Genomic DNA, 8,502 nt, shown 5'->3' with positions numbered 1-8,502 from the left:
GGCTTTTCGTGAAAGTTGAGGCGGCACTGTCACGCTCTCATTTTTCAACCAAATTGGTTGAAATTTTGGTCAAGTAGTCTTCGACGAAGCCCGGACTTCGGTATTGCATTTCAGCGTGGTGGCTTAAAAATTAATTAATGACTTTGGTCATTAAAAATCTGAAAATTGTAACAAAAATAAAAATTTATAAAACGATCCAAATTTACGTTTATCTTATTTTCCATTGGTCCTTTGTCGCTGCCCTACACGCCACCAGGCGTGAAAGGCAGTAAGTAAGTAAGTTATTTTCCATCATTTGCTGATTCCAAAAACATATAAATATGTTATATTCGGATTAAAAACAAGCTCTGAAAATTAAATATATAAAAATTATTATCAAAATTAAATTGTCCAAATCAATTTAAAAACACTTTCATCTTATTCCTTGTCGGTTCCTGATTCCAAAAACATATAGATATGATATGTTTGGATTAAAAACACGCTCAGAAAGTTAAAACGAAGAGAGGTATAGAAAAGCGTGCTATCCTTCTCAGCGCAACTACTACCCCGCTCTTCTTGTCAATTTCACTGCCATTGCATCGAGCGGTGGACTGACGATGCTACGAGTATACGCTCTTGCTGTAAAAATGCAGTGAGTTCAGTTTCATTCTGTTAGTTCGACAGCTTGACTAAATGTTGTAATTTCGCCTTACGCGACTTGTTTTTATTTTACTGTTGTGTTTGTTTTTTAGTTGCGTAATACACGGTCCCTTGTTCTAATACTTATATTGTAAGGTAATTAACACCACCACATATGTTATGCTAGCTAGTTCAGAAACGCACGGTTTTTCCCCGTGTATCTATTTTTCGTTTATTTTTATTTTTATATTGAATGATAACTAGTTCTATGACAGAAAGGCATCTCTGTATCAGGGTTCATTCGGTCAAGATCTACCACGCTGATTTACAAAGACATTGACAATTTAGTGGCAATAACTTGCTTAAAGGAATGGGCATTGTAATATTTCTAAAATAGCAAGCAAAAGTCAATCGTCCAAACAAACATGATTCTTTTTAATATTTGTATTCACTCTCTCTCTTTCACACACACACACAACACAAAACACATAGAGTTTTTATTATCATGTGTTGTGAGCTACACCGGTCGAGGTTTGTCCGTCGACCAAGTTTTTGTTTCTTTCTCGAGTCTTGTCCATCTTTTCTTTCTCGCGAGTTTTGTTGTGGGTTTTTTTTCTTCGCGGGAAACAAGTTTGAAAGAAGAGCACGGTGTTTGCACGCACTCCGAAAAAAACACTGCCGTTGTCGCCTGAACATGAGCTCACAAATAGCACGTAATCACTCTGACGTCATCAATGGGAAGCCAATCCAGTCACTGAGACTCTTCTTCGCTCCGTCCGCCGACACATTCACAGGTGACTCTTGTCATAGTGCGGCTATATTGTCTGGACAATGTCTGCATCTCGGCAAATATTGACCAGACAACAAAACCCCTTCCCCTGCCCTCATCCCTCGCACTCTCCCCTCTCCACTTGGTCCTGTTTGGCACAAACACCGGCTCCTGAATGACGTAGGCTGCGGACCCCTAGTGACGTCGTGACGGACAGCACAGCGTGGCCGGACTGTGTGCAGAGCGGGGGAGGCAAACAGACGACCACTGACCTGTTTGCCGCCAGCACAAAGTGCAGGTATCCATGGCCGGCAGCCAGGGCAAATTGGAACAACACCTCTCCCTCCGCCAGGTAAACACCGCTCTGACGTCATCACTATACGTCATCCGCGCCGGTCTGCATTCTGGGCCAATGACCTAAATCCCGTGAGACACGTGTGCCGCATTTTTTTCTTTTAATTTTTTTAAATCTTTTTTTTTCAAGACACAAACGAGAAGTGTGGGATTTCTTCAAAACCCAGCGGCCAAGTGTGGGAAGACTTTATAAAGCTCATGAACCAGCCGTATACCAGGTCACTGGTGTATGACAGCTGTCGAGCCGAGGCCGAGGCCAAGTTGCAAGTTACTTCTTGCTTAGTACGATGGTTTCTTCTCTCCGCTGTGCTTTGCCTTCACACTTCTGCTTTGGATTTAAGTTGTTCGTGATGAAAAGTGTGACTGTTGTGTAAAGCGGTGACAGCGTTGTGGTGATCGTACTGTTGGTGATCGTACTGTTGGTCACATTACTGTCAGATTGCATTAGTAGTGATTACGAATCAGCCGTGCGCCTCCTAACCACAACTCAACCCACCTTAATTAACTCATTCGAGGTCAGATGTTTAATTGGTTGCAAAACTATTTAACTGATCGAACACAAGCAGTGGTGCTTAAAGGAAGTATGTCTAGCTACTTACCTGTGCAAACAGGCGTTCCACAAGGCTCTATTCTAGAACCTCTCCTTTTTCTGGTTTACATTAACGACATAGTTGATAACGTTGAATCCATTATTAAACTGTTTGCCGACGATACAAGTATGTATTTAAGCCTGGAAAATTCTCAGATGCGAACAGATATTTTTAACTCAGATCTTGAAAAAATCGACCAGTGGGCTAGTCAGTGGAAAGTTAAATTTAATCAAAGTAAAACAAAACTTCTGAATATAAGCAGAAAAAGGAATCCAGATTACATCCCTTTAAACTTCGATGGCACAATTTTACAAGAAACTGAAAGTCATAAACATCTTGGTATTATTATTCAGAATAACGGTAAGTGGGAGTTACATATTAAATCTGTTATAGCAAAATGCCGTACGCTAGTAGCTTGCTTACGATCTTATAAATATAGACTAGGCAGAAAAGCTTTAGAAACAATGTATAAATCCTTCATATTGCCACATTTTGATTATGCTGATGTTCTCTGGGACAACTGCCCAAAGGAGTTAGCCACCGAGCTCGAAAGTATACACTTAGATGCAATTCGAACCATTGTTGGAGCAGTCCGCGGTACAAGCCATCAAAAATTGTACGATGAGTCAGGCTTTATTTCATTACTAGAGAGGCGAAAACGTCATAAATTGATATTATTTCACAAGATCGTTCACCGCAAGGTGCCAAACTACTTATTAGCGATATTGCCACCATTGATATCAACTAATAACCCATATCACCGGCGCAGACCTCTAGACAGGAAAGTTCCATCGTTTAAAACTGAATTATATAGAAACTCATTTCTCCCATCTACTACACAACTCTGGAATTCTTTACCAGACTATATAAAACTTAGTGATTCCCCAAGTGAATTTAAGCACTTTTTGTCAAAAAACGATTTAAGTCCGCCGTGTTATTTTTATTCTGGAGATCGCATGTCACAAATAATTCACTGTAAGCTCAGGTTATATATAAGTGATCTCAATAACGATCTAGTGAGACGTCACGTTGCTACAGATGCATCTTGTGACTGTGGATTCCCGTCCGAATCCGTACAACACTTCATATTCGATTGTCCAAATTATCGCGAAGCACGTCAAGAAACTATACATACCCTCCCTAATCACACAATTCACCTCCCCCACCTTTTAAACGGAGACAGACAGTATTCTTTAGATTTGAACAGGAAATTTTTTTCCACCGTACACTCGTTCATTGAACGTTCAGGCCGCTTTGGGCAAGTCAGAATAAATGCTCTACAAGCCGGACAACAACTTTAACTTCTGCACATCTCCTACCCATCCCTCTTCTTTTATTCATCTTCTTTCCCTCCTTCCTTCCTTTACTGTCTTTCTTTATAATCATTATGCAACGTTCATTAAGTTATTAATAGATTTGGTTTATTGAGACAAATTTTTCACCCGTTACCGCCTTATGTTGTACTGTCATGCAGGAACACCACTATAAGCTTCTAGCTTGTTGCTGTTTCTGTGAACTTTGTATACATGTCATGATTGTAACCCTTGTTAAAAAAACAAAAAAACTTATGTTTAAACCAATTAACTCAACTGTCAATGGGGAAAGGGAGGGGGGGGGGGGGTGTAGGGTTTAATAACCTCGTGCCAGTGACATAGCTGCAACTCCAAAACCATGTGTTCTGCAGAAAATAAGTTGAGTGGCATTCACTTGCGGCACAAGCAGTGGGACTTCAAACTTTGAATTGAAGATTCCGAAATATGTATGTGAGAAGCGTGACACAGTGAAGATGAACAATACCTAGCTTCCCGTGCAAATGATATGTAAACCACCACACACCTTTGCCGGGCTATATGATCTGAGTATCCCACGACGTGGGCACACTCCAGTAATCCACAGCCTGGTTGCTTCCTGTACAGACGGGCATCGTGTGTGTGTGTGTGTGTGTGGTGTGTGTGTGGTGGGTGTGTGCGTGTGTGTGATGTGTGGTGGGTGTGGGTGTGTGGTGGGTGTGTGTGTGTGTGATGTGTGTGTGTGGTGTGTGTGTGTGTGGTGTGTGTGTGTGTGGTGTGTGTGTGGTGTGTGGGGTGTGTGTGGTGTGTGTGTGTGTGTGTGGTGTGTGTGGTGTGTGTGTGTGCGCTGAATTTAATATTGCAGTGTCAATGTTGTTCCCGGGCCTCGGTCTTCAGTCATTGACGCATACGTTTTTGATTTGACGCACTGGTCTGAACCCTGACCGGTCTTACGTCCGATAGTTTTGACTGACATGTGAATGCGTGATATATTGTGTAAACAATTCCATCTCACACGGCATACGCGTTTTGAACTTCGGATAAGGCGCTATATAAATACCCGTTATTATTATTATTATTATTATTTAAGTTATTGAGACATCCCAGTGCACTAAGGGATTTATAGAGCAAATCGAGAAAATTCATTATTGAACGAAGCGCATAGCGCTGAGTTCAATAATTATTTTCGAGATTTGCTCTATAAATCCCTTAGTGCACTGGGATTGTTTCAATAACGATATTGTCGGTACCGCCAGAGAAAAAAGAAGATACAACACGCACATTTTGCTACGCGCATTTGAATAGGCATAACTGTGTGGTCAGGTCGTATAGAAGATCTACTTTTGTGTGGGCTGTCTCGTGTGTTGTGCTTTCATCACACGCAAACTCTTGTTTTAATTTCTGTTGGTAAATTCCAGTGTAGCGTTAAGCTAAACAGTGATGATCTTTCTCTCATTTGAACTCGGAGAAAGGACTGTGCTTTCAGTTATTTGCGGTTCGAAACCTTCATCGAGCTTCGACAGATTGACTGTGCAGAGTTGTGCCCCTTGCCAAGGTCGACGGAAAGCCCATTTTCAAAATAAACGTGGCATGTTTTTCGTGTGGTATCTTCCCTCATCGGGGAGTCTGGTACTAAATATGAACGGTAAGAATGCTCTGAACCCTACACGTATTATATCCCCATCGTTTTATCGTTCACATTTGCCTAACATGTTAATTTGCTGAGCGGGATTTATGTCGTCTGCTAGGCTATTGCACTGAGTCTCATTTCAAAAACAAAAATTGCTCGTCCCGTTGCACTGAGTCTGCACACATAAAGCAGGCTGGTAATAAGTCTTATATGTGTTAAGAACGTTCTAAACCCTACACGTTTTCGATTCCGATTGTTCTTGCCTTAAAATAAACGGAAAGCATTCATTTACTGAACAGATGCAGTCGTATTTCAGTGTAGTCTGCTACGTGCTGATCTAGCTGCGACGTTATCGGAATAACACTTGTGTTTTCTGTTAGCTGCTGGGAATTGTATACTAACTCATCATTTGGTAATGTGGATAATAAGGTACATGCCACCAACATGGCATAATTATGAGAGGAATCTTCGCAAGTCGAAACTGAAAAATTAGACACAGCGGGTTCTATTTTTAGATCAGTGCAACTGTGGGCGGCACAGGCGCATGCAATCTGTCAGAAAAAAACCACTTCTGCTTTAATTGAAAAGCAGGACATTTATGGTCATAATCATTGGTATTGTGGAGAATATAAGCTACATGTCATTAATTAATTCTGAGGATGAGAGTACAGTCTCGCTTTGGCAAAGGGTGTAAGAATACGCTCTGTGGAAAAGTTAGCGCACTCCAGGAGTGCGCTAACAGATTTAAGCGCATCGCCATTAGCCAATCAACTGGTTCACATCAGTCATGTGACACCAGTACTTACTGACAATTATTATTATTATATGTAGGATGTCTTCTGGACCTCTTTTGCTACCAAATGGACAAAGCCACCTATCCATAATTACGTTCAATCCAGGTCTGACTGACAGTTTGTCCTCTGAGGCTGGGAACTACACCGCATATAGACAAAAGGTGTCTGTTACGCAATCAGTTTCTGCACAAAGATGAGCACTGAGGCCGGGAACTACACTGCAGATAGACAAAAGGTGTCTGCACAAAGATGAGCACTGTGGCCGGGAACTACACTGCAGATAGACAAAAGGTGTCTGCACAAAGATGAGCACTGTGGCCGGGAAGCAGCCAAGCTGTTCATTCTCAGTATGTGTCAAAGTGGAACCACGGGAAGGGCGCTGTTGTTCTGTGAGAAAGCCTGGGCAGATGTTTGATGTGATGTACACGATAGTCTGCAAGAGAAGGACGCTAGGCCGCCTTTCTCATGTTGTCCACGAGTGACAGTGTTTCCTTTGGTTTAAACAGTGTTTATTCAGTTGCATAAATACAAAGCCATACTTGAATGTTATAATAAAGGAGTACAACAAGATAAACTAATAAATGTGCTCTTAGAAACAAACGAGTAATGTGGCGGACGATATTGTAAATTCATGTTTCCTTTTACCAAATTTCGGCCACAGTGCACAACTGGTAGGGGGATCCGGTCTTGGAAAACATCAAGTTCTTGAGAGTGTTAATTGTGTGTGAATTTAGAGTGCCGCAGAAAAGGGATTTTGTTTACGATTTTCTTGCTAAATGGTATGATAATTCAAATACTTCCAGGACATGGAACACCGTTGAACAATCGTTTTTTTTAAACTCAATTATAAAACTTACTGCATGTATTTAAATCTGAGTTTCTGAATGGATGCGTCAACCCCACTCCTAAAACGGTTTGTGAGCCTCTCTCTGAAACACAACCCCCACGTCCACCCAACCCCGCTTATGCAGTTACTAACTGTTAGCCTGACGAAATAAAAACAATCTCCAATTCTTCATTGAATAAAGTTCTTTGTCTGTCGTCCTGCGGATCGTAAATACGAGAAACGAAGATAAAATATGTCTCTATGAAGATCCGGTCCGCTCAATGATATTTTTCTGTGGTAATTCAGTGAAAGAACTCGTTGGCATCACCTTCTAAATTAAATCTGAGGCAAAAACATTTCGACGATGTTAATTTTTCTAGTTTTTGTTGACACAACTTGCGGCGATTTCTTTGACACCAACTCTTCCCTGGCACCAACTCTTCCCTGGCACCAACTAGCACAATGAAGTATTTAACGCCTACTCTTTTTCTCTCTCCCTCCAGCAATTAGCAAGCTTCCGGACGTAAAACTGTACAAGGATGAAATCATCACGAGAGAACAAAGTGGGAACAAAAATCAAACCAGCGGCTCTATTAAATGTCCCACACACGAACGACCCGTTCTCTTCAGGCACAATCAAAACTAAATGTAAAAAAGAAAAAGAAGAAAAAAAATGAAAAAAAGAAAGATAATGGCGTTCTTTGCTCGGCGTTACAAACAGCGGGTGGAGTGGGCCATACAGAGCCCGGGAGGTCGGATCGTGTTACCTGCAGCCTTGGTTTCTTCTATTACCCCCCCCCCCTCCCATATCTCTCGCTGTCGGAGCATTGCCCTGAATCCGGTTGAACCAATCAATGCATTTTCACCGGCGCCGACGTCAAGTGGCGCGAGTGCAAAACACTATTGCGTGGCAGAGAGCAAACAGGATATTAAGAAGTCGCCGGCAGTGAACTCACCAAATACCCCCCCCCCCCCCCCCCCACCATAGAGGACGGCAAGTAACCCATAACTCAGATTCTACACACGAAAGGACTATCTGGGCCCGACAGTTTCGCGCATCTTCAATTTATTCATTTTAAAAAGACGCAATCCGTTTTACATTAGAATCTAATTAATAATATATCTACGCACAAACCGCGAGAGGGGAATGGGATGAGGTTGGATCATTTTTGGGATTTTCTTTTTTGTAAGTGTGCGCGTGTGTGTCAGAGAGAGAGAGAGAGAGAGAGAGGCCGTGTGGCGTGTGTGGGTGTGTGTGTGTGAAAGAGAGATAATGAACGAACGGATTTTTATTACTCAAGTATGAAGATTTTAGGCTGGCGCCTAGTCTTACAATATGTCCCTGCTTAACCTACGACGTAATTTCTTTCTTTTCTTTATTTGGTGTTTAACGTCGTTTTCAACCGTTCAAGGTTATATCGCGACGGGTACGACGTAATTATCTATCCCAAAAGAACAATTGCAAACAAACCAAACATGAACAAAGAGAGAGAGAGAGAGAGAGAGAGAGAGAGAGAGAGAGAGAGAGAGAGAGAGAGAAAGAGAGAGAGAGAGAGAGAGAGAGAAAGAGAGAGAGAGAGAGAGAGAGAGAGAGGAGTGGGGGGGGGGGGGGGGGGGGGGGGGGGGGGGGGG

The sequence above is a fragment of the Littorina saxatilis genome, linkage group LG17 (genome assembly GCF_037325665.1).
Source record: "Littorina saxatilis isolate snail1 linkage group LG17, US_GU_Lsax_2.0, whole genome shotgun sequence".
Taxonomy (NCBI): Eukaryota; Metazoa; Mollusca; class Gastropoda; order Littorinimorpha; family Littorinidae; genus Littorina; species Littorina saxatilis.
The sequence above is the reverse complement of the archived record's forward strand: the minus strand, read 5'-3'. Positions refer to the sequence as shown.